The sequence below is a fragment of the Pogoniulus pusillus genome, chromosome 1 (assembly GCF_015220805.1).
Source record: "Pogoniulus pusillus isolate bPogPus1 chromosome 1, bPogPus1.pri, whole genome shotgun sequence".
Lineage (NCBI taxonomy): Eukaryota > Metazoa > Chordata > Aves > Piciformes > Lybiidae > Pogoniulus > Pogoniulus pusillus.
In genome coordinates this window covers 39,643,153-39,669,847 of record NC_087264.1, presented here as the reverse complement: position 1 = coordinate 39,669,847, position 26,695 = coordinate 39,643,153, and the positions used below count along the sequence as shown (strand labels likewise).

Genomic DNA, 26,695 nt, shown 5'->3' with positions numbered 1-26,695 from the left:
TTTTGCAATTAAATCCAAGTATGTTTGAAGACTACTAAAACTTCTTGCTTAAGTTCTGACTGTTTCAAGATAAAAACTGTGGCTGTTTCCAGAAAAAAGCTTTTGCTGGAATAGTTTAGGAATGTGAAGAAAGGAGGCTCATGTAATCCTGGGGGGGGTGTGTGTCTTGCTGCATTTTTGCTCCCACCCCTTTAAAATCTTTTCACTTTTTTGCCAATTTTAAACAGATCTAGCAGAGAGGTGGAAGCCACAGAACTATTCAGCTTCGATGAAGTCTATGAGAAAAAGATGAGATAGGAGTACATGCACAGGCTTGAAGAAAATGTCCCTCTGATAATGACCATGAGTAAATGATTAAGAAAACCATACCAGAACTAAAGACTGGTACTTCCAGTATATTCTGACAGCTTCTAGCTGTCACATTACGGACTTCTGGTACCCATATCCTTCAATTAGTTTAATCTCATTTACTTGCTGACTAACAACAGGCACTATTATTTAAGGTAGGCTTATGAGATATAATGTCTCTTTATAAAAGCACACTGACTCTTTTTATATAATTAATAGTAGATTGACAGATGTGATGCTCTTTACTATTCATTTCTAATGTTGTACCTGTTTGGAGGTTTTTTTCTCCAATTCTGCATATCCTCCCTACAGTCCATATATAATATCTTTTTTTGCTGCTTCTCAGTATCATTCCTTTAGCTTCTTTGTGCTTTTTTTCCAATACATAATTGACAGGAACAAAAATTGCTTTCTGTATCCCACTTTCCTCACTTATATTAGTACAGCTCTTTGCAAGACTGCAGCAATGAGGGCAGAAACTGCTAAATCTGAAACCTCAGGGTCACAAAGCACCCCTTTCTGTTCAGCACAACTTTGTTGTTCTCTTTGTGAGTTTTTGGGGGGGTTTGTTGGGCAATGCACACAACTAAGTATCTCTAGTCATGTTTGTTTGTATGTGCTCATGTCTGGTATGAGGACTGCTTTCATTTTGCCAGTCTAGTTGCCTAAAATGACTTAATCCCTTTACTTTTTATGGTGAATATGAATAGGCACAGTTACAAAAATTGATGTCAGTAGCATATATTCCAACTCATAAAAATAGCTTTGCAGCAGAAATGAGATTTAGACTAAAATGTATTTTTCATTCCATTCTGCCACTCTGAGATATTTTGCTGTTTGCTTGAGCATGGCTATTGCACAGACTTGCTATGTGGCAGCTCATTCCCCAGTGTTCTCTGGTGAAAATTAGCCAAGTTACTTTAAAATTTTATGTAATATTGTGCCTCAGCTAACCAATAACTAGCTGTTTTAGGGAGAGATGGTCTTGTTTCTTTTCCTTCCTTAGATATATTATTTGTTCTTTAGTTGTAAAGCTCACTTGACTGACAGTGGGTGAACCTGAAGGGTTCCATGGCTTGTCAGTTTAGGGAGCAAATGCAGAACAGCATTATTCTGTTAGTTTGTCAGCTGAATTTTTCCTAACACTTAAAACTCTTTCAGGAATCATCCAATGAATTACAGAGGAAGGATTCTGGTATCTGTGCTATGCAGATTTGCAGGAAGTATAATTAAGTTTAGAATTACTAAGCATATGGACAGAGTCAAAATGGCCATAGGAAAGGGAAGTCAAATTATCGGAGCTCAGAGGTAGTCAAAATAGATGTGTATAAGCAATGTAGTCTAGCTGGATTTTCAGGAGACTTTTGATAAGGGCCTTCTCCAAAGGTACCAGAGAATAAGGTATTGGATATAAAACTTAACAAAAGGAAACTGAAACCAAGAGTAACTGGCTGATTTTCACAGCAAATGCTGATCTCTAGTGAGTTTTGTAATAAAAATGGATTAGTAGTTAGGTTACAGTCTGTGAATGATTCTATTACAGAAAGAAATTAAAACAAGGATCACCTGTAGGAAACAGAGGTGACAAAGTCCATCAAATGGCTTTGTGATAGAATGTTAGATGAATTCAGTGTAGTTTAATGTAGATTAATAGATGGAGGATGTGGAGAAGTCCTAACTTTACATATGAAAAGACAGATCTTGAGGCATCTGTTGTCACTCAGTAATTAGATCTTGATCTTGCAATACACAAATATAGAAGTAGAAATATTTGTATTATATTCTTAAAGCAAAAGAGACAAATAGAAATAATAGCTTAATATCAATCAAAAGAAAACAAATCCAATGTTAGTAATTATTTGAAAGGCAACAGAGAACAAAATTTCTGCTTCTTTGTGTAGCTTTTCTATTACCATGTTCTGAAGACCATATGCCAGTTGTAGTCTGACTCTGTCTCTATAAATATCTGTTAGAACTTGGCCAGATTCAGGGTATGGTGGCAAGGGTCACTATGAAGTGTTCATACAGCAAATATTTAATTCAGGACTCCTTAGGGTTCTGAAGAAATCCCAAGCAATATGAAATACAGGAGGAACTGCCTCTGGTGTGAGGGATCCCTCAGCCATAAATTACTGAAATCGTGGAGGAGGAGAGCATCACTCTGCTCTTAAAGCTCTCAAACATCTACTGTTGGGCATTGGGCTAGGTGGAGCTTTGATGGGATGAAGTAGAGCCACTCTTATCATCATATGTCTTAGCAGCCTGAATTAGCCCATGGTGTGGTCAAGTTATACAAATGGAGGAGGAGGACAAATGACAAATGCTGTCCTCAGCCATATTTCACACATCCACCCACAGCAAGTTTACTGCTTTTATATTCTAGTGTGTGCAGTTTCAGACTAAGTCTGTGCAGTAACTGAATTTGAAAAACAGAAGGTATCAGCACTTTGCAGATTTTGCAGTCATTCTTCAGAGCACTTATTCAATCTCAAGAAGTTCAAATGATGCTTGAACTGGAAGGAAATCCAAATCATTTACAGCATGGAAAGCTCCATTAGGGAGCCCAAACAATGCTTCTTTTTCTTGTGCAAAATCTTAGGTGTATCTCGTATACAAAATTGCTTTTTAGAGGCATATTCTCTTTTTTAAAATCTCACTACCTTATTTAAATTTTCCTGCTATTATGTGATAATTGAAACTCTGTCAGCTTTTTGTGTTCATCTCTCATGCTCAAGAGGTAACAGAAACAGAATTCTGGCCAGATCTATGTATTTGCACCACCAGTATATCTAATTGATAAAATACAAACTTTTTAAAGAATACTGGGTTTAGTGGCTGTATGTGCTGAATTGTTTTTAGATCTAACACCTAACCTCCATTCTAATTCCAGCTTCTTGCCAGAATTCATGCTTTGTGGAAGCATACATAGGACTTCTGCATTTCCAGATGTGTTTTGTGTGCTTTCCTATCCATAGAGGCTTGCTGCCTTTCAAATTAGTGGAGAATCTGCAACACATATGCTTCCAGAAACTATGTCAAAATAGGATGATTTAATACAGCATTCCTTTCTGATGAGGAAAACTCTTTCCAGTGAAATACCTGCTTCAAGATTTTTATCAGACATCCAAACTACTGATTCTGCTTTTAAATGCCACTTTTCTTGGCTGTGTATTACCTCATTCAGACATCTCATACAAGGAGATTAATTTTCATCTTGTATAACACCAGTTTAAAAGCATTCCCTCCTTTTATACTAAGCAGAAAGAACAGCTCGTAAGTTAACACTTGCTTTGTGCTGCTACTACAGTTCTCAGTGCCTGGAAGGCTTTGAGCTGCCATGATAAAACATTAACCATATTAAATAACAATTAGGTACATAAACATCAAGGATATGTGATGATCAGTATTCTACACAGTAGGAGAACATAAAAGCTATTACAGTTGCAGCACATTAAATAAATGTATGAAATGACTAAGAAGATTAGAATCATAAGACAGAAGGATTGATTCGCAGAACTTAACTTCGGTAGTGCAGATGGTGAATTTTATCTGTGGTGATAAAAGGCCCATTCTTCTGGGCCTTCATCAGGAAAGTCCTGCTCCTCAACCTGTTTCCATCTCAAGACACCCATCCTTCCTTTTGGCTTCCCTGGAAAGGAAAGGGTAATCTAAAACAGTGTAAGACTGCAAAACCTAGACTTTGCTCTGCCTTGATTCATAGCAAAAGGTAGGTGTAACATTAGTTTCACAGGGAGAAGTCTTCCTTTGGTTTTATTGCCATGTTCTGTAAAATATCCAGAGTACAAGGAGCTTTCAGCAGCAGGCTCCTGTAGATCATATTATAGTCATTTAGTCTGAAGGTCAACTGGCTCAATGAGCTACTAGAGTGGAAAGCTTTCACTACAGGAGGGGAAAAAATAAGAGGAGGAGGATGTTTCTGCAGGTATTTTGGATCTTTTTAGTAGTTATGTCCTTGCTTGACTTACCTGTTAATCGCTGTTCACAAAGCTTCTTTCCCAACCTCATCAAGATTTTTACAGACATTGTCCCTGAAATATTCACATTCACCCTGCTTCTGCAATGTTATGCATAACCCCCACAAAGGGATAGACATTTCAGTCACACCAGGGAAAGGACATAAGATGTTTCACTCTTGGGTTAGTCCCAGCCCTTTAAGTGAAAGGTGATGAGTTTTAATCACTTCAACTTCTCAGCCATTTTCACAGAAATGCTAGAAGCCATCACAGCATGTAAGTAATATAATATAGAACTCTATTAGTATAAATGATAGTTTAGCTGTAGAGTTGGTGAACAAACGATTTGCTAGTGTAACCTAATACCTCCAGCCTAATTTGTTGCTGTGAGAGGCTGGAGGCTGAAAGGACTGAAAGGAGACACAAACGCAAGATGTAAATTTCTGTTTAATGCGGTATTTGATAGCCACAGATGGCTGCGCTTGTAGACAAAGCCAAGTGAAAAGAAATAATAACTTTATAGACTGGAGACCTTTGCAAGTTTTTTTTTACTGCCTACTTGCAAGGGTTTTAGTGCTGAAAAAAAAAAAAAAATCAGTATGCAGGCCATAGCAAAGGAGTGAAGTAGGAAACATGGAAGAGATACACAAATTATTTGTACCAGAAATGAAAATTAGCTTAATTCAGATCTGATGCATTAAAGAGTCTTTGCCTTTATGAACATTTGGACCACCACTATGTTGCAGTGTTTTTCTTATAGCAAACCATTTCCATTAATCCTGAAATGCTGTAAAGATTTTTTTTTTTTTTAAGAGGACCTCTGTGAATCTACCAGACTTCCATTTATTTGTTAATCCCTACCTTCTTCAGAACCTAATTCGGAGTCACTCTCCTTGAGTGGAGATATCCAAACTATCAATCGATGATTAATCTGTTACTGGCCTTTTTCAATGGGTTGATTTAGGGTCTGTTTAGATTTTGCCATCTTACTTTCCAGATCTGGAAGGTCTTTGTGGTTTTTTATTAATCAGGAGTAAAATGACAGGAGGAAAACTCTCCTACTCTTCCTGCTTCCAGTTATATCCTCAGGGGACTCAAAGCCAGTGGACCTCTCTGAATTGCATCCTTGTATGCCTACACAAGGAGTCCTCAGGCTGCCTCTCATTCATTCATTAGCCATTACAGGCATTAATCTTTTAACATAGAGGTGCTAAGAATTCACAAGATGACCAAACGCTTGAATCTGTAAGTATATAAAGATATATTGGTTCTTCTCCAAACCTTCTGAATCAAACTGCAGGGGTTCATTTTGTGAACTGAACCCTGCAGGAATCTTACAGCTGTAGAGAGAAACCTAACACCTAGCCCAAGTGAAACAATTCCAGGATCAAGGATAGAATTCCTAAACCACACAAGCGATAGGAGTTGCTTTGTCAGAGTCTTGTACTCCGGTTTTAATACTGATTCAATGTATCCACTTATTGTCGATGTCCTCACTGCTAGCAAGTGACTATTCTTTCCTTCAGGACAAATCATAAAACGTACAGTAGGGTTTCTTCAGGCAGGCTACCCTTGAAGCTTGTAGAAGGTGGAATTTTACTCAAGTGGGATTTGAATGAGATTCTCATGTTATGACTTTTAATGACTTTTTACTGGGTTTTAAATAAAACATTTACAGTTCTAAATAAAATTCTTAGAACTGTGACCTGCACCACCATTCATTTGCTCAGGATTCTGTCCTCTTCCTGAGAACCTTTTTGGTTATGAATTGAGGACTGAAAAAATTAGTAAACCAGAGTAGATTATTGAATTAGTTATGTAAAGGAAAACAGAAGATCTAGCTAGATTATGAGAAATCAAACACACTTAATTGAGGCCCCTGGAGAATGCTTTTTTTTTTTCTTCTTTTATTTTTATATTGTGTATGTAAAGAGGAAGTTGGGAAGCACAATTTCTGTTTTGGGAAATCAGATGAATAGACCAAAATGTATGGTTTTTCAAGAATACTGTAAAATTTTTAGATAATAAGCCCTGTGCCTCCCTTTGTTTCTGAAGTGACTCCCAAAGTCATGCATGTTCCTACAAGCACTGTTTGAAATTGAGCTATACATGGAAAGTGGCCTCTTTTGTTTGAAACACTATTGTCTGTCCCACCCTGAATCTTGCATCCTCCTTACCACGTGGTAACTAAATGATAATGTGTTTTATTGTAGTATGCTGTAGCTCTCTCTCAGACATAAAGTTCATAAACTGAATATAAATTCAATGACTGCAAAACAAAAAGGCACTACTTTGTGGTAGGGTTCTCTGATGTAACAGGCATTGCCTGTTTTCCTTTATTTATCTCATTTTATTTTCTTTACTTTACTGAAAATACACATATCCTAGTGATAGGGAATCCTGAAGCACTTAGGAAACTGTTCTAAAGGCTAACTATTATTTTTTTTAAGTGGTATTTATTTCTGGTTGTAATTTGTGTAGTTTTGGCTTCCAGGTTGTTGATTTTGCTGAACCTTTATGCACTATGAAGAAGAGCCTTTGTTATCAAATGTAACATCCCGTATCTACACATGGAACTCAACAAAGTTCTAACCCAACAAAGTTGTAACATCACATTAGAAATAATGTGCAGTGCAATTTTTACATCATTTTGTCATGCAATTAGTAAAAAAAAACAAAAAAACACCTTTTTTTTTGTTTGCTTTGTTGTAATATGGAGCATCTTGAACACCATTGCTAACATCTTTTCCACAACCTTTTTGTGAATAGATTTCTATATTTGTTGCTATGTTATAACAAAATCAATGAGACATGTACTGTGCAGTTCTGCCAGACCTGGAAGAGGCATGGAAAAGATATAAATGTGTCAGTATTACAGGAGGGAAAATACATCAGTGCACATGGTGACTCTTAAGTCTCAGTCTCAGTGTGATACTAATTCATTTTGGTGACATTTGGGAAACTTCTCCCAACATTAATAATAAGTTTGTAGTGGGGGGTAATTCTGACAGACACAGTGTTGAAATAAAAACTTGAAAGAATGTCCATCAGATTTTACAGGTGCATAGAACATGCATTTGCAGTTGATTAATGATCTTTTTGTTAAAGGTTGACATAATGTTGAATGGAATGTTTTGTTTATATATGGTGGTCTAGTTTATTGACCGGTACCAAAATGTATGACCAATTTGGGACTTTGTACAGTGTCTCTTTTTTATTTCTTTTTTTTTTTTTCTTTTTTCACCCTGGAAAAAAAAAAATCTCTATTTATCTTCTCTTCTGATCATCAGCACATGGATGCTCTTTGGTTATTTTATAAATATTTTTTTTCTTGAACTAATTTTTGTTTTTCCTTAGAAATATTCACATGAACTTAAAACTTTAGATGAGCATACCAGGATTTTAAGCAGTATTTAGAAAAAGGGTTCAGGGAATAGCTGGATAAATATTCTAGGACATAGTTTTTCTGCAGTTTTTTATTGAAAATGAAAATAACAGTTGGCATGTAATTTGAAAAAAAAAATAAGGTTTTCTGTTTGGAAGACTGTTTCTGATTAATTTCATTTAAATTAAAAGAAAAAGGGGGGAGATGATATATGTGAAGGCGTCAAACCCTAGTGACTGGAACTGGAAGAACTGGAAAGATGGTGATACCATTTTATGAAGAAATATACTTATCTCTTTTATAAGATCAGATCTATGGAAGAAGAGATGTCTTTAACTTCAATTTCAAAGTGTAGTTTTTCAACTGCAGTTCATTGTATAGGCTCCTGTAGTTAAAATATCTAACTACATCATTCTTAGATTTTTCACTGATCCATTATGAAATTCATGGTTCTGTATATATCCTATCCAGGCTTTAGGCCACCAAGACTTACTCTGTGCAAAAGTTATTTTCCCTAACTGGGAGCTGAACAACCTGATCTAGTTAAAGATGTCTCTGCTCACTGCAGGGGAGTTGGACGAGATGACCTTTGAGGGTTCCTTCCAACCTGATCCATTTTTTGATTGCAGGTGGAAGAAATGAGCTGAATTGTAACTTCTCAGTCCACTTGATTTTAACTCTGAAAGAAATTGATTCAGAATCTTTTCCAGTCATGTTCCGATGATTTTCAGGCTTTTCCAATAAAGGTGAAGCCTTTTTAACCAGGTAATGTGTGTTTTGAATATGAATCCATAAAGGTGTGATCCTGATGCACTGCATAGCCTCTCAATACCCTTAAGGGCACTGCAATTACTTTGTCTTTCTTACTGCTATAGAGAGTGAATGAAGAAGTCAGCAGTATTGATGCTGACAACATGCCCTTTTCCACTAAGACTGAAAATATCCTCTTTCTTGCAAGAAGAAAGTTAAGGAGTTGGAGGAATCATAGATACATGGACTGAGGCAGCAAAAAGAGGAGATCTAAGGGAAGGAAACAGGTTTATAAAGCAGAGCAGAGGGTGCTTTATGTGCCCAACAAAATGAGAAATGAGAAGTCTATGAGACTTGGGATACGTAAATTTCCTTACAACTGAGTGCAGGTCTTTGTTGAAAGAATTTTTAGAGTAAAGCTCTGGGTGTGATTAGTGGTTTAACTTATTTAAAAACCAAATTATTTCAGCATTTGTGAAAGCTCAGTGTATGCTTCCTTTGTATATTGTACGTTATAGACAATGCTTACAATGTGTCTAGGATGTCTTAGAAGAAATAGACATTTTTCTTAATGCTCTATAGGCTTTACCAGCATTGATTTATTAGGAATTGAATGAAAAGGCATTGTCTTATTCTTCCTTTGTTCTTTTTTAGTGGATTCACATTTGGTGTGTGTGCAGGACTCAGAGTAACCATCAACTGAAAATTGTTTTTTTAACAGAATTCTGCTCATTTAAGCTGAATTTCAGAGGGACCAAAGTTAGTGAAGAAGCACTTAAAATTATGTTTGAGGGGTTTTTTTTTTGTATTGTGAGTTTATGTGTTTTAACCTACTTGCAGAGTGGTTTGATCCTTTCCCTTACAGATCAAAAACTTCTTATGAATGTTGGTTTATCTTTTTCTAATTGCTACTTCTAATTATTTGATTAATGATAATATTTAAATATTGTTTCTGGTAGGTTTTTTTACCCTGAGCTAGCACTCAAACTGCAGGCTCTTTAAAACAAGAAGGAGCTGTGGGTTTCCAGTACAGTGGGGAAATTGGTGTTTAACTGCAAAAACAAGTAAACTGCAAAGAATGATATGGCTATCAAACTGCAACTGTTAAGTGTTGACAGTGAATTTTCTTCATTTTGTGGCCCTCCACTAGTGAATACCTTGATTTTAACTGGGATTTTGTGACTTTCAAAATGCTTAGTTTGACATCTATCTCCCAAGCTCAGTAATAATTGTCTGGAGTGCCTGCTGTTTATCACAAGTCAGTGCAGCACATCAGCATTTACACTGATTTGGGTATATAAAATCCATTTTTACCATCTTCTACTTTTCTGTTATTCCACAAATGTAAATCCAGTCTTGTATAACACAGACCTTGATAATTTGGAAAGTGATGTTTCAGGACCAAGACAAACTCCTGTGCTATACTGAAATGAGAATGCTGACAGGGCAATAAGTCTTTGTCTGACATTACTGTCAGAAAATATTTCTGCATTGTAATATTGTTTTAAATAATATTCCACCTAGGAATGTATTTTGTATATAGTAACTTTAAGAAGAAGTACATGCAGGTAGATATTCAGGGCTTTCTGTGCTAGGAAGTTTAAATATACATCAGGTGTGTATGTGTCAGAGCCTGTTGGAAAACTCTATGTCACACAACTTAGAGCAGACCTGGTAAATCTATTCATCATGAGCTGCAGACCACCACTGTGTTTGCACTGCAAAAAGCTGGCCTTTCTTTTCTGGATAATAAATGATCACAGAAGTGGAAATGAGTCAGACCTTTCAGACCAGCCAAAGACAAACTATCTTTGATTCCAATCCTCTTGATTCACCTGTGCATATTCCATGTATTACTCAGGTGCTAAGCAGAAGTGCTTTTTGTCTTCGAGGCTGAATGGCCCTTTAGTTTAAATTAAGGACGTTCGCTGGTCTTCCCTGAGAAACTAAAATAAATTTGCTAGTGGTTACTAGTTGTAAAAAGCTGTTAAAATACACAAGTTCTGCCTCATTTCCAGTGAAATGCTGTGACTTAGGAACACTCGTTTATTGTTACACTGCATGCTGCCAGACAGTCCAGGTAGAGGAAACCTGATTCTCTCCCTTATTGCTTTAAGCATTTCATTATCACTTGTGGGCTGTTTCAGAAGACAAGGAAACTATAAAACTACTTGGAGTGAAGTAGTAACTTGCAGATGAGATTTTTTTTTATGGGTTGTTAGATTTTTTTTAGCAATAAATTGACTGCATTTGGCCTTTGACTCAAGAGGACCTCAGGTTTTTATGTTACTGAAGAAATAAGTTTCCATGATGACAGTGCGATCAGAGGTGCGACGCGTAAAAGAAGCTGTTCTGTAATGAAACATGAAGCGACACACATGAAATGTTAAAAGCTTGACTGGGCAAGCCAGCCTATGCCAATGGTAATGCTAAGAATGTCCATCATAGCAGAGGCCGTGCCCAGTCTGTGATACCCTGTCTGCAAGCTAGGTATGTAGTCAGATTGCTGAAGCTGAGCCCTTTTTTCACTGACCCGTTACAACGATACGAAGTGTTAAATGTATCTGCAGATAAGCTGTCTGTTGGCTGTATGTGGGCAGCAAACTGCTAGTGATTGAGATCTCCAAAACTCGCCCAGACATGTTCCTGTGTGACCTGCCCTAAGTGGTCCTGCTTTACAAGGGGATTGGACTCTATGAACTCTGGAGGTCCCTTCCAACCCTTTAGCATTCCATGATTCTGTGATACCTGCCTTTGCTTTCCCAAAGTATTTTTAATGATTTCTTATGAACACTTGTATTAGTTGTACACCTTTGAATGTTAGCCCTTGTACTTTTTTTGTCTTCTAATGATGATGTTGAAACTTTGGCACAAACAGCGGGGGGAAATTGCAGAAATCACAACTGTTTCTTCACATGTAGATGCACTTTATTTCTTCATGTTCTTTTAATTCACAGGAAGTTATGTTCATATCAAAACAGACTACAGAAAAGTTCCTTTCATTCTTATAGAATCATAGAATCAACTTAATTGTATTTGCCTGCTACTCCTGCCTGTCATCTCCTACAATGAGGATGCTTCCATTTCCCAGGTTGCAACTGCTTTTAGGAAAGAGTAGAAAGGCTTGCAGACATCTGCCATTTACTAAATTGTTGACTCTTAATTAAAGCTCATAACAGTAGTCTTTGATCACACTGTTTGTTGGAAAAAGTACCTACAAAAGGCAAGTGCATTTGAATAAGTGTCACGGTTCATTGTTAAAATTAGTACAGGTTAATTCTGGAACTAGCCTAGCCAAAAAAAAAAAAAAAAATGTAATTTGGCATTTACAACTTTCCTGGTCACTGTGTTAGTGGTTTATATAATTATCAGCTTGTTAACAAGTTGGGATTTTCTTTCCTGTGATAGAAGATTTTTTTAACTTGCTTGTGTCATAAATTCTTTCATTTTTCAACATCTTGCTTTCTGTTTTCTCTCTGCAACACTCACCTCTGCAATTTCTGGTTTGGAATCAGCTTAAACTTTTTCACTATACTAACACAAAACCAAATAATTATTAATTTTACCCTCATAAGATCATTCTGAGACAGCAAAATACTAAGAATTATACAGCCAATGAACTATGACATTAGATTGAGTGACACGCATAGGTCACAGGGGAAGCCTGTGGTTGGGCTGAGCATTGAAACAAGGTCTCAAGTCTCAGTCTAGTTGTGTCCTTTATTTACAGCAGTACACTACACCAGTTGTTATTTTAATTTTCATTTAGTGGTGATGGTAGTCTGAGACTCTTTCAAAATAATTTAAGCTTTCTGTAAAGCTTTAGGGTAATCTAATCTTCACTGAATATGAAACCCCAACTAAAGCTGTGTTTTTCTATTACATGTTTTTTTCTTTTTTTTTTTTAAGAAATGATTTTTTAATTATTTTTTTTACACCCTTGTCTCTATGAACTTCCTGCTTTACCTGAGACAAGAGGTAAAAGAAGAAACTGCAGTATCTTCAACATTGCAAAACTCAGGACTAGCAGGAAATCTCACAGGAGATTAATGTCTCATGATATTTTCAACCATGAGGCTTTTTAGTCATGTTTGAGAGGAAAGAGGTGAGAATGAATGAAGCTCGTGGAATGGGAGCATTCATTTTCAGCTGAAAGAAATGCAACAGAGTTTGGATGTTGATAATCTGTTCAGCCCATCACAACATCCTGCCTTAATGAAAAGGTGAGGGATGCAGATGACCAGCATTGCTAAAGCCCACTAACCAACTTTCTCTGCCCGCCAGAGACACATTTTACATAAACTTCTGTGTTGCTTTAGCCACTTTATAAAGCAGTTGCAAGGTCTTTATGTTGTACTCAGACTTTACAGCGCTGATTAGGGCATAAATGTTTTGAGCTTGGCTGAGCTGCCATCACATGTTCAGGCAAAACAAAAGTTTTCCTCAAACTGGTATGTCACCACAGTGTACATCTCAGAGAGCTTTTAAGGTTTGTGCAAAGCAAAATAAAGATTGCAGATAATTCCACTTTTATGTATTATATAAAAATCTAGAGAAGCATAGGACAAAAGACAGAGCTTTCATTTATTCTATTCATATCTACCTTATAGTTCAGCCTTCTTCATTTGCTTTAACACCAAGCAGATAAAATACTGCTGTCAGAGAGAAATATGCTTTCATTTCTTTTGCTTGTTTCCACGTATTCTACTTTTTCCCAAAAGAATCTGTTTTCTAAATTAATTCACAGGATATGGTAAGGGTAAAGAATAGTCTGTGCTGAACTTGTCATTCTGCAACTTTAGGAAATAATTAATTGTGTTGGAACACAAGAGCAGAACTCTTGGAAACTGGATTCTCCACCCCCACAGCCGTAACACTATTAACTATCTTGTTTCTCCAGATGAAACCAAATACCAGATACAAAGTAGATCTTGAATTTAAATTATTATTTGTCTGCCATTGAAGACATCCCTTCCTGTTATAAAGTTTGGTAAAGTCCATTTTGTGTATCAGTCAATATTGCAAATATTGTCATCTTGTTTAAAAGTGAGTATTCTATAAAATCTAGGTTAGAAGGTGTTGCATTTGAGGAAGGAACTTGGAAATATTTTTCCAATCTTTTTTATTTCATAATTACTTTGATCATACCCATGTTTCATTTAGAGCTTTGAATACACTAGCTAAGATGTTTGCTCATAAGAACACTGACTTTAAGCCCATACTGCTGACTGCTTACAGAATGTGAATTATGAATATGTGTCGCAAGCAGTTGTGCTGAGCACTGAGTTTAGCATAAAAGCAGGGAGGCTGAGGAAAAAGACTCATGCACCAAGCACAAAGTAATAAATCCTATTATTTGCCACTGATATTTTCAAACTGCAGGCAGTCATGCTGAATTTGCTGTATTCACCTCTACCTGTGCTTAGTCAGAATTCATTCCGTGTGGAAAGTTTACTCAGTTCTCCTTTAAGCTGTGTATTTGCATTTTGTAACTAGGAAGCCAACCATATAAGGGATGTTCAGGGGGAAAAAAGGACATACTTTTCACTTGGAAAAAATGCATTATATATCTCCTGTGATTATGACACCTACAAATGTTTACTGATTTTCTCTGCAGCTATGATAACACCGTTTCAGCATGTTTCAATGCATGTGGAAAGAAACATTTTTTCTTAAAATACTCAGTGTAAAAAAAAAAAGGAGACAAAATTTTGAATTGCTATAAATAGGGTTGAAATGAAATCTCAAACAAAATGTTGGGGGTTTAGAATAGGGTTTTTTTTTGCAGGGTTGGCTATTTATTTGTTTGAAACATTTCCAAATAGATCACCTAAACAGAGAGAGAATATTGTTATTAGTATTTTTCAGTTCTTCTGCTACTAGAAAGCTGTAGACTTCGTATTTTAAGTCTTCTAAAAGTCATATGTTAACTTAAGATAATATGTTATCTGTCTTCTTTTTTTCCTCTTTTTTCTTTCCCCCTAATGTGAACCATAGTTGAATGAATCAGTCTTCAGGCTGGAGCATTAAGAACAAGTAAATCTGTTTGCTTCACTGAAGGCAAACAAGGGTGAAATGATTTAATGTCAGGTAGTGCAATACTATGAAGGTGTCTTGTAGCATTTTAGCAGTTCCTGTGCACATGCCTTGTTTTTTATGATAGCAGTGGTTTGTGGTAACCTGCTCTAATGCACGTTCCCACAATTTTATAGTTGTTGCAAAATCAATATGGATTACCCTGTGCTGCAAAAAAAGAAAAAAGACTTCGTAAAAATGATCATCCAAGGGAAATCTACACTTGCTACATTAGTAACTCATTCCTCAATCCGTGGCCAAGAATGAAGTGATTTTAAAGAGTTTCAGCCAGGGTTTCAAATGCTGGAACAGAACAGAAAGTTTTCTCGAGAGCATGATCATTGAATAAATGCAGCTCGAGATAATGCCTTTGTTTCAATAAGAGATATTACTTCTGATTCTTTAAAAATCCACTCTTGTGTCAACAAACAAATGACCATTCACAAAATCTTTTCACTCTCCTGCCATATGAAGTCGAGGTGGAGGGAAGTCTCATTATGTGTCTGCCGTTGATGCAACTCTTCAGCCTGTTTCTGCTGCACATGGCGGGTGGTGAGACATTGGAACAGGTTCCCAGGGAGGTGGTGGAAGCCCCATCTCTGGAAGTTTTTAAGGCCAGACTGGATGTGGCTCTGAGCAACCTGGTCTAGTGCAAGGTGTCCCTGCCTATGGCAGGGGGGTTGGAACTGGATGAGCCTTTAGGTCCCTTCCAGCCTTGACAATTCTGTGATTCTGTGAAGGGCTGGGGAGAGTGGCAACACTGACTTGGTTTGAGTTTTGACTCAGCATCCTGAAGCAGAGCTTGTCCTTTGGTCCTAAATCACAGCCTCTAATATAGGGAAAAGTTTTGGCAGATTTTCAAATAAATATTTGCCTGCTCCTATGTTCTCAGAAAAAAAAAAGTTTGGAGACTGTACAACTGAGGAGTCTAATCCATGTATATATTAAGGCTGGATTATTGAATTAACCCACTGGCTTAAACTTTTTATTGTAGATGCTTTCTAATGTCTTAGAAATATCACACATTTACTCTTTCTTTGTCAGACTTTTCTTAATAAAATCCTTGAATACAAACCCAAGATTGTGTGCTCAGAGCAGGAAGCAAAATAAAGGTCAGCTGCACAGCACTTTTTTTGCATTATTCTTTGTGTGGTCTACACTACCAGTCAGCCTCTCAATCTGAAACTTTTCTCCTACGTTCTAAGCTCTTAGAAATGCAATGCTTACATTCAGATTTAGAAAGCAATATCCAACACTACAGTTGATCAGTTAAGAGATCTATTAAGAGCCAAATGCTGTCTAGGTTGACTGGTACTCAGAGGACCTATGACAGCAATAAATCTAATTCTTTACATTTACTTGTTTCTCCCAATAAATGTATATAAAACCTAAGGTATGTCATAATGTTGTTAAAACCTTTAAGTAGCTTAAAACGTAATCCTAGGTGTGTTCTCCTACTACCTTTATCCACTAGGTGACAGTACAGCTCTTTTACCTTATTTTTTATTATTATCCATAGGTGGTTTTATTTTTTTTAAGTGGTTGGATACCAACTTTTCAGAATGTGCTCTTACCCAGAGCTGAAAAGTATCTGCTCTGCGTGATTTTTTTAATGAGGTGGGTTGTTGTTTTTTTTTTGCATGGCAAGGAATTTTTTCTCAGTATAGTTACTTGAGTTAATGCAAATAAAATACCTTATCATTGAGCAAAGTTGTTTATTTTTGACTGTGAAAGATAGTACAGCGTGGCTTAATTGTGGTCTGAATAGCTATGGAACAACAAACCCTGAAATTAACTTGGGGGGGGAGGGGGAAAGGCAGTTTTCAACTCCAAGGTAAGATATGCAGAACTATTGTACTTTTAATTGTAGTATTGGTCTTTAAGAACTTTAATTAATAAAAATTTCCTTTAAATTAATAATAGACTGTGCAGTGTACTTAACCCTTGCTTGCATGACTTGTTACAGCAATTCAGTTGGAGATTAATTACTGACTTTCAGCACTGTATCTTACAATGCAGTTACCTTTTACTACAGCACTTATTTACTTCTTACTTTCTGTAAATGTTTGAGAAGCCTAAACACTGCAATGAAAACAAAAGAAAGAAAAAAATATAGAATTGTATTTCCATGAAAAACTGCATGTATTTTGAAAACTGATCCAGGCTGACATTCGTTTCACTGCTGCTCTAAACTATGTCTCCAAGTGTCCACAGACAAATTTAGTCAGCCGATGTCCCTGTAAAAGATTTCATTTACTGTCAGAATTATCCTCACTATGTCTATTTTTATATGATGTAATTACATGATTAGTTAAAATGATCATTTGTCAGGTACAGAGACTTAAAATATTTCTGCAATTCAAGTGAACTTATTAAAAAGCCCAAGATTGCCACATTAAGTGTTTAAATAAACACCTTTTGATACATTTGAGAATAGTACATGGTTTGGATGAGATTATGTTATTACACTGTCACTTTACATATTGTTTACAGCTTGTGTAATTACATGATTATAATTGTCCTGATTCATAATAAAGAAAAAGGACTTTGTTATTTAGTAAAATTATCTGCTTTTATCATTCTTCTGCTGTATTCTGAGAACAAGTCTTTAAAACGGACACCTAAATGTATAGAGTAGGCAAATAAATGAACAACATGAATATTGCCCATTGATAATAAAATGTGTTAGCCAAAAAGTAAAGTGAAATAACTTTACTGTTGTGATGTTTACAAATCACCTTCAACATAAACCTTATAGAAAGGTCGGATTTGAATATTTGGGAGAAAACAGGCTTGTAATAAATTACTCATAAAACATCATTCCTGTTTAAAAAAAGAATGCAGCATGATTTACACTACTGATTGCCAGATGAAATTTTTACAAGATTTATGCTCTGGTTACTAATCTGCTTCCCCAGAATGGTGCAAATCTGAATAGAATTTGGCCCGTTTATTTAATGGCTGAGCACCAGGCAAGGTTTACACGTTTAAAAATTTATGAAAGAGCATTACAAAGGATTGCTTTGTACATTGACTTAGAAACTCTAGCTACACTAAAGGGCTGTTTTATCTTCCAGTAAAATGCTGTGTCTCGCCTTTGAGACATCATTTAATGTAGATGTTGCATATAACTTATGTGTTTTCTCATTACAATGTGGAGTATGCATATTTCATCTTAAAGAAAGAGCTCCTCTCTGAGTCACATCAGTTTCTTGTTTTTTTCTCAGACAGTAAAGATCAAATATTTTTCAAAGAAGTTTTACTGCATAGTTACCTGAATGCCTTTCATGACAATTTTTCCTCTTTCTTTAGACATACATCAAAATACTACATCCTCTGGCTGTACTGCATAAGAAGCACTTCTGTAGCTTCCAGTGTAGCTGTAAAACAGTTAAATGAGAAAGTTTGCGTGCATGATTTTAAGCAATTTTGCAGCTAATAGGTATTCATGTTAAACAAAAAAGTTGTTGAGTTCTTAAGTGAAAAGAGGTTGCAAACAAAATCCACTTACAAAAATGTTGCATTTATCTACAGTTAACTTAGAAATTGGAATAATCTCCACTCATAACTTTCTAGTTAAAAATGTGCAACTTCCACAATAAACTTGTATTTAGCGGAGTTTATGACTGGACCTGGCCTTTAAAAATAATGTAGACAAGCTGTGAGGGGTGTTTTTGGCAATGAGTTTTTCAAGTATGTATTTGGGGGGCGGGGAAGCTCCTCTTAGGGTATACATGAATAGAAGTTAGTGGTTTTCAAACATGTTTTTGTAAACTTGTAACCCAGAGACTGGTTTCTTTTACAAGATGCAGTTTTAGAAATCTGTAGTTCTTAAAGTGATCAGTGTTACCAAAATAGAATCCTCATCTTTGGAAATAATCAGCTGCCCTTTGTGAATGCTTTGTTTCACAGCAAGCTTTCCTAGGCTGTATCATGCCATTAGTTTATGAGCAGGACAGAAGTTAATAGAATATTTCTTTTTAAGGGAGTTGCGTACCAACACCCTTGTCCTGTTTCTTGCCTTCCTTCTATTACACTAATCAGTTAAGTTGCTTGTGATTTATAGCAGTGCAAGAGAAACATTAGATTGGTCACGCTTTTAACAGCTCCTTCTGCAAAATAGGATGTGAAACAATACCTTTCCTGCTCAAGTCTGGTCATCTCTATTCCTTGTTGAACAGGAAAAATCGACGGCTTGATTGTGAACTCACTGTAAAAGCAAGGCTTTTCTGTCAACTTCAGCAGGTGTTGAGTCAAGCCCTTTGTTCAGATTCTACAAGAATTTGTGTGCATACTCCTCTATATCCATTAATTTCATGTAAGCAAAGTTGTTGATGATTTTAGGCCCCTGAGATTTATCATTATTTCTGTTTTTACTTACTATAGTCATGGGCCCATTATAAGTCATAGCTGCATCAACCACTCTCAAGGTTTAACAGACTTTTTTTTTTTCATTCCTGGCAATGTTTAGTGTTTATTTCTTCTTTGCAAAATTGTGCAGAAATTTGGAAAGGCGCACAAGAAAATTTTCTTAGCATAAGATATGAATGAATGGAGGCTGAGAGGTAAAAAAATTATCATTTGTGGATTATTAAAACTGAAATATTAGTATTAAAACCAAAACATCACAAGTGGAACAATAGCAGGTGACTGCATTGGTTTTTTTCGGTGGCAATATTTACTTCTCCTGTTGATAGAATGGCTGAGAACCTCACAATATTGAATATTTATCCTCCTGGCACTACAGAGAGGATAAGGAATATCATTAGTTCCATTTTGCATCTAGGACACAGAACATCCCTGTGTGTTATGTGTTTTACTTCAGAGAATTCAGATATTTCATGAGCCTCTGCTTTATATGTAAACCATTGAACCATCTGTCCTCCCTTAACTAAATAGCTTCTTGCTACTAAGAGGTAATGTTATGATTCTATTTTTTTTTTTCTCCTATTTTAAGTAGCAAAAATGAACAATTAATTTTTTTTTTCTTTAAAGTCCATGTTAATTAGCTGGACAACAGCTTCTGTAGTTGTTTTTTCTTCATACCTTGAAGATCTCCTTCTATGCTTCCTGAGATTCTAATACCATCCTGTAATCTTTCTGGCTTTTACCTGTGTGCTCTTACACTTGGACAAAGGCAGTACGAGCTGTGGCTCCTTCATTGCAGTGACTGTATTGACAGACTAGTTAATAACACCCTCAACTAGTTAGCCTGTTGCCAAATGCAATTTCTAACCATGTTTCACTTTTAATAAAAGCTGGTAAGACTATTAGACCAAATAATTGTCTTAACAACAACAAAAGATGAAAACAAACAAACCTAAACAAACCAACAAAGAAGAATTCTGTATGTTTGGATACCTATCCCACCAGTAGACATAACTGAGATTGGCCAATGAACTCAAGGTGTTCAGAACAGCTGAGATTGGAAGGTGTCTCTGGAGACTGTCTATTCCAACCTCCTTAATGCAGAGTTAGCTAGAATAGACAACTAAGAGCCATGCTGTCAGATATTTGAACCAAGGATGGTGACTCCACAGCCTCCCTGGGCAGTCTTTTCAGTCTCACAGAATACTCTTACTTGAAACAGTTGATCCTGTATTTCAGCTTTTCCTCTTTACCTCCTGTGAGCTGGGCACTACTGAAAAGGGCCAACCTCCTGCCCTATGAGGAATTTATACACATTGGTAAGATTCCCCCAACTCTTCTGTTCGCCAAACTAAATTGTGTGAGAATTTTCAACCTTCTTCATATACACATTGAAAGCTCCAGTCCCTTAATAACATTCAGGGTCTTTTGTTGTACTCATTTCCAGTCTGTCATCCCTTTCCTGTGCTACTCATGCATGAGACTACATGTTTTCTGTAACTGTTCTTGTGTGTCAGTACTGTTGAATATGTGTAAGCTTTACAGTGTGACTTAAAGGTGTATTCTATTTGATTTTAACCTGTTCATAAAACATTCAGATGTACAGAACCTAGGGGCAGGATTACTAACTAACAATGCAAGGAGAATTCTTCTCTGGTTATACAAAGGAACAGCAGCTTTTTTGTCACCAGCAGCACATTGTTCAGGATGTGTAAATTTGGGTAAAGAAATAACTCTGTTGAAGAAAAATAATGTTGGAATCCAATCTTTTTATTGTACCTGGATTTTTAATGAGGATTATGCAGGCTATTGACTTCTCTTTCACACAGAAGTGAGACAACCATGTGGTATTTCTAAATTTCAAAATGTAGAACTCTGTTAGTGCAAAAACAGAACTCTGTAAGTAATATATATGAGTACATAAAATGTAGTTATAATGTTGACTATATATGTTATATATATAAAGCTGTAAATAACACATACGTTTATAGTCTGTAAAAAGTGTTTCAATTCTCTCCTTTTAATTCTGTTGTACTCTATTACATAACATGTTATAAAAAATGACACTTTATTCCATATCTGTGCACTGTGCCATTCAAGGCATTCTTCTGAATCATGGACATAACATTATTTTTACTGATTTGAGTAGTTTAAATTTGAAGGGGAAATGTAATTTCTACAAATAGTGCCCTTTTTTTGTTGTAGAATGGGTTCCAGTCAGAGTTATGTGTACTTGGAGCTTACAAATTTTTTTGGTTTTTACATCAATATTTATATTCCAGCTTTGAGATACCTGTCACTTAGGTAAAGTACCATGGCGTATTCAATTGGAGAAGTAAGAAGTGTTGTGGCCAAAGTGCAGAATTCTGCACTTTAGCCACAACAACCCCAAGCAGTGCTACAGGCTGGGGACAGAGTGGCTGGAGAGCAGCCAGGCAGAAAGGGACCTGGGGGTACTGATAGATAGTAGCTGAACATGAGCCAGCAGTGTGCCCAGGTGGCCAAGAGAGCCAATGGCATCCTGGTCTGCATCAGGAACAGTGTGGCCAGTAGGACAACAGTGTGGCCCTGGAGCTGTTCAAGGCAAGATTGGACATGGCACTTGGTGCCATGGTCTAGCCTTGAGCTCTGTGGTAAAGGGTTGGACTTGATGATCTGTGAGGTCTCTTCCAACCCTGATGATACTGTGATACTGTGATACAAGGCAGGTTTTTCTGCCCCTGTACTCAGCGCTGGCCAGGCCACACCTTGAGTACTGTGTCCAGCTCTGGGTTCCTCAATTCAAGAGTGATGTTGAGGCATTGGAACGTGTCCAGAGAAGGGTGACAAAGCTGGTGAGAGGCCTGGAACACAAATCCTATGAGGAGAGGCTGAGGGAGCTGGGATTGTTTAGCCTGGAGAAGAGGAAGCTCAGGGGTGACTTCATTGCTGTCTACAACTACCTGAAGGGGCATTGTAGCCAGTTGGGGATTGGTCTCTTCTCCCAGACAACCAGCAATAGAACAAGGGGACACAGTCTCAAGTTGTGCCAGGGGAGGTATAGGCTGGATATTAGGAAGAAGTTCTCCACAGAGAGAGTGATTCACATTGGAATGGGCTGCCCAGGGAAATGGGAGAGTCACCATCCCTGGAGGTGTTCAAGAAAAGACTGGATGAGGCATTTAGTGCCATGGAATTCTATGATCTAGATGATTGTGATAGGTTGGACTGGATGATCTTGCAGGTCTCTTCCAACCTGGTCGTTTCTGTGATTCTATGTTTCTAAGTGGAAGAAAAGCATAGAGAACTGGCATAGCAAAGTCAGGCAAACCCATGGGAAAGAGAACAATTCTAACTTACCCAAAAAAATGCCTGTGGATTATTCCAGTTGTGCCTTCTTCCATAAACATTTTAACTTTTAAATTTACAGTGGCTGCCAAGCAGCTCCTTAATCTACAACTCTTTTCTGACTGTCATTTATTTCAGCAAATGGTACCATTTGGTTTTTGGAATAGCATTTTTGGCAAGTACAGTAATTATAATGACGTAAATGGCATTTTACTGTAAATCTCTGTCAGAAATAGGAATTATGTAGAAAATTAAAAGTATTTTTTTTCCAAATCATACTTTGCAAGATCTTTGCATGTCAGAATTCTTGCTAATCATAATACACTTTGATATGCAAATACCAACACGAGAATTCTCTTTAGTCACAAACATTTTTTGATATGCAAATACTGATGGAAGAATTCTCTTCAGTCACAAGTATTTTAATGGAAATGAACCTGCAAATAGTGACATAGATTAAAAAGTCTGAACTGTAATATTTAGCTAATTTAAGTGAAGAAAATATTAATTCTAATTAATTACTTGCTGATTCTCTGTAGTTGAAAATGGAAATAGGAAAGAATTTATTTTAAAATAGTCAGTCTCTACATGTATATACATATTCATATGTTGTTTTTTTTTCCCAATTATTTTTACAGTGTATTCCTTACCTGGATAGATTTACAGCATTTTCTTGAGAATTTTATCTTTTTTTTTTTTTTTCCTGGATATGTACAAAAGTCTTACAGGTCAGGTATTTAGGAAATCTGAGCACCAAGAGATGGGTCAGATGTTCAAGGGATCAGTGCCTAATAGTCTGCACAGGTGTAGACCACTAAATGAGGACTGCTTTCTTCTAATGTTCTTTGTCCCTGGCTTCTCAAGTAATATAAGCAATTAATACACAGCAAATGGATTTACAAGCTTTATTTGAATGGTACAAGCTCTATTTGAATGGTAATGCTCAATACCTCTAATAAGCTAAAGAGAGCACTTGCCATGAAAATACTCAGAAACTGTAGGAAGGAAAATCCCAGGGCAAGACAAACTTAGGGGAGTAGTCAGTGGAGAATTGTTAGAAAAGTTTTCAGTTTAGACCATTTAGTTACTTTACAATTCTCAGTGAGATGGTTATTCATTAAATCAAAGCTTCAGTTTCCTTCCCTCTTTTTCCAGGAGGTGCATGAGTGGAAGCAGAAAACAATTATTTGGTAAAAGATCATGGGAGATGAAGATTTTCTGTGGTTCACTTCGGTAAAACCGATGTAGATCAACTTGTTGCATTCAGGATCTAATAGAATTGGTTTCCACTGGTTTGGCTGTTTGTTTTTTAATTGTGATTCATGGGTTATGAATTGAGAAGATGCAGACAGTAACTGATGATACTGCTGAATCTCATTCAGATGAAAACTTCAGTAGCATAGAGTTTTAGGCTAAAATTACAGGCAGTCATGAATCCATAATGAAACAAAAGCTTTCACATAGTAACATTGAAGTGCTTTAGCTAATTATTTGAATCAAAGTAATTCTCGTGCTTAGCTTTCACACACAGTTTAAGAACTTAGCTGGATAGTATATATTGAAGTGAGTAGTTTTACACAAATGCACGAAAACTAAGTAAACTATTTGTATTTTGCTAAATTTACGAACATACAGCATTGTTCCCACTTCAGTATTTCCACAATTTCTGTTAGAGACAGTTTTGATGCATTCATATGTTGAAGGAAATCTACTGTGTTCCCAGCTTCATTTTAAGCTGAGAGAGGAGACTGCCACTCAGTATTTGTCAGAATGACAGGGTTAGTCCAGAGATATACACAGGGCTTGATTTTAAAAGTTTATTCTTCATGCATTTATTTTTTCATATTTCTAGATAAGTTTAATGGACCTGTTCCATTAAAAAATACAGCTACAGAACATCTACACATTAGGGAGACTTCATTTGGCTCTTGTTGCACCTGAAAAAATAGTTTCATTTTCAGCGCTAAGTAGAGAGAGAACAGCATCAATGTTCATGGTCTTACATTTTAACATACTAGGTGAGAGAGCTGCTCCTCAGAGTGGTTGTCATCCTAGCTTCAAAAACTAGAAAAACATGTTGGCTTTCTAGAGTTGAACAGTCCATGCTGGCTGAGTGCCAGGGTGAGTAAAATGGGCAGAAACGTAACGGCCCAAAGCAGGCTAACAAATGACAATGTCACATGAGATTTTCAAGGAACAACAAGAAGATGCATATCTTAAATATTTATTTGTGCTTTTGGAGGATGTGCAGTGTAGTTTCTGATGTGAATGAGGAAAACAAAAAAGTGTCTCCAACTGAAAGCAAACATAGTTTAAGTCAGAAGAAAACAGCATAAGATGTAAAACTGGAGAAATGCTGTTTATTCAGAAGTCACAGTGTTAGTAAATCAAGGCCTCCCTGAGTTATTTTGGTTCCTACTGCTAGGCTGTGCATATACAGATACAGTGTTGTTTGCAAAAATGGCAAGATACACAGGTGGATGGCAGTGGTAAATTGAGCTGTAAAGAAAGGGGAAAAAATAAGCAGTTATGATGCAGTGATGGTGCTTGGTGTGCAAAGTCTTGAGTATAGCTGTCACTATCTGAATTCTGCAGTCATGATTGGTTTAAACATCATTACATTGTGCTTTTTGTTTACATTGTATAATATATGCATTGCCAGATTCCTTCAGTATCTGCTTGTGTGATTTCATCTGATGCTCATGTAGAAATACTGGTTTAACTGAAGTTTTTGTTCTCTGCACATATCTGCTACATAACATGAATTCAGCATTGACCTACAGAGAGGTACAAACCCTGTCAGCTTGACTTTGATTCTGAAATGTCCTGATGTCCTTGGCAAAATAGCATTCAAAAACTACTTAATGAGAAAATGTCCTGCTAGTGCAAGAGAGGGAAAGCAAGGAAAAAACCTAAACAAACAAAACCCAACTCAACCAAAAACTGTTTAGATGTGATAGCACTTGAGAATGTTGAACCTTGGACAAGACACCATACATAAGTTAGAAGAAAAGTTGCTGTTCCTAATACTTTGAACTTCTTTAATTCTTAAAAATTAATATTCCATTTAAAGTGACAGCAAAAACTTGTTTTCTAAAAGAGGAATATTGAATTAAGTGGATGAATGCTGCTGTTTCAAAGAAACTGTAATAGTTCAGTCACTTTCCTCCAAACAGTTTTCCATTTCACAAAAACAAAAAACCACCCACAACTATTCTTTTCCCCTACATTTTTAGTTAGAAATGAGGGCCTTTCCAGTGCAGGCTTGTACAGCAGTCACAGATATCAAATGCAGAGGCACCAGCTGTTACTTGTGAAGAAAGGAGTGAAGTTTTCTTCATTTGGTCTCATGATAGGAAACCACACAAAAGTTGTAATATAACAATTTATATATTAATGACCCTACAGCACATAGACAGTACCTATGTGTATTCATGTACCTATGTGTATACCACAAAATTGATGGTAATTAGCTACACAGATGATATTCTCTCCAGTCTAAGTATCAAGGTTTCATATTCTCCTGCAACTCAATAGTGCAGAATTGCTTTCTCACAGATTTTCCTACTGGAGTGGTTCCAGAGTGCAGGACTCTTGGAGGTGGTCTTCCTCTAAAGGATTCCTTTAAAAGACTTAAGTTTTCTGCAAGAATGAATTCCTCAAATTAACTCTCGATTAACAGACTACTTTCATACTGATAGGCTAAGCAGAATGGGAATGTGTAATCAACAAATTAAATGTGTTGTTACTTTACAGCATCAAGTTCCAAATGTGGAATGCAAGGAATACCAAAACTATTTCATAGTAGAAATTGAGTGCTGTCTCTAGCTGCTCATGCCAACATTTCCAACTATCATTTCCAGGTTTTTCAAGTCTCCTTGGATTTTTATGTGTTTTGTAATTTGATGTTTCTCTGGAATCATCACATCAGGTACAGACAAAAATGGAGGCTGAAGAATGCTGATCATAGATTACATACACCAAGAAAAGGAATTTGGGAACTAAACCCAAAAGTGACTCTTAGCTTTGAATTATATGTTTGTCTTAATTAAAATGTAAGATTTGAGATGTTATATTGAGTCTGTTAGAAGTATTTTTTTAAGTAAGTTATAACAAAATTACATTAATTACATTTCATTAAATTCAGTGATTTTAAACAGCACTGTTTTTAGGACCAAAACTCACATATAGATCAAGAATAGTAGCAAGCACATAGTAAAGGACTGATTTTATTTAAGTAAGTAGGAGTAAGACTATTCCCATCAATAAAAGGATTGTAGATTTTCTCAAAGTAGTTTCCCTAACTTTTGTCTAAGACTTTGGTCTCATCATTTTTGCATGCATTAATCATCCCATAATGAGAGGCTTTGCTCTGTAGACAAGGGGAAAGCAGTGGATGTTGTATCCCTCAGCTTTAGGAAAGCACTTGACAGTCAGCTGTAGATTCATCACCATATTGGTGAGACAT

At 36.4% G+C, this 26,695-nt stretch overlaps 1 protein-coding gene across 3 annotated transcripts in view; it reads left to right on the top strand.

Moving 5' to 3' along the window:
• SLC25A21 (solute carrier family 25 member 21) overlaps positions 1-26,695 on the top strand; it is a 268,495-nt gene that overhangs the window by 108,708 nt on the left and 133,092 nt on the right. Inside the window, exon 2 of one of the 3 annotated variants that reach the window (XM_064149090.1) lies at positions 8,337-8,472. The exons of the other annotated variants lie outside the window; for them this stretch is intronic. The gene's annotated coding sequence lies outside the window, so the exon portion shown is untranslated. The remainder of the gene's footprint in view (positions 1-8,336; positions 8,473-26,695) is intronic. 3 annotated transcript variants of the gene reach the window in all.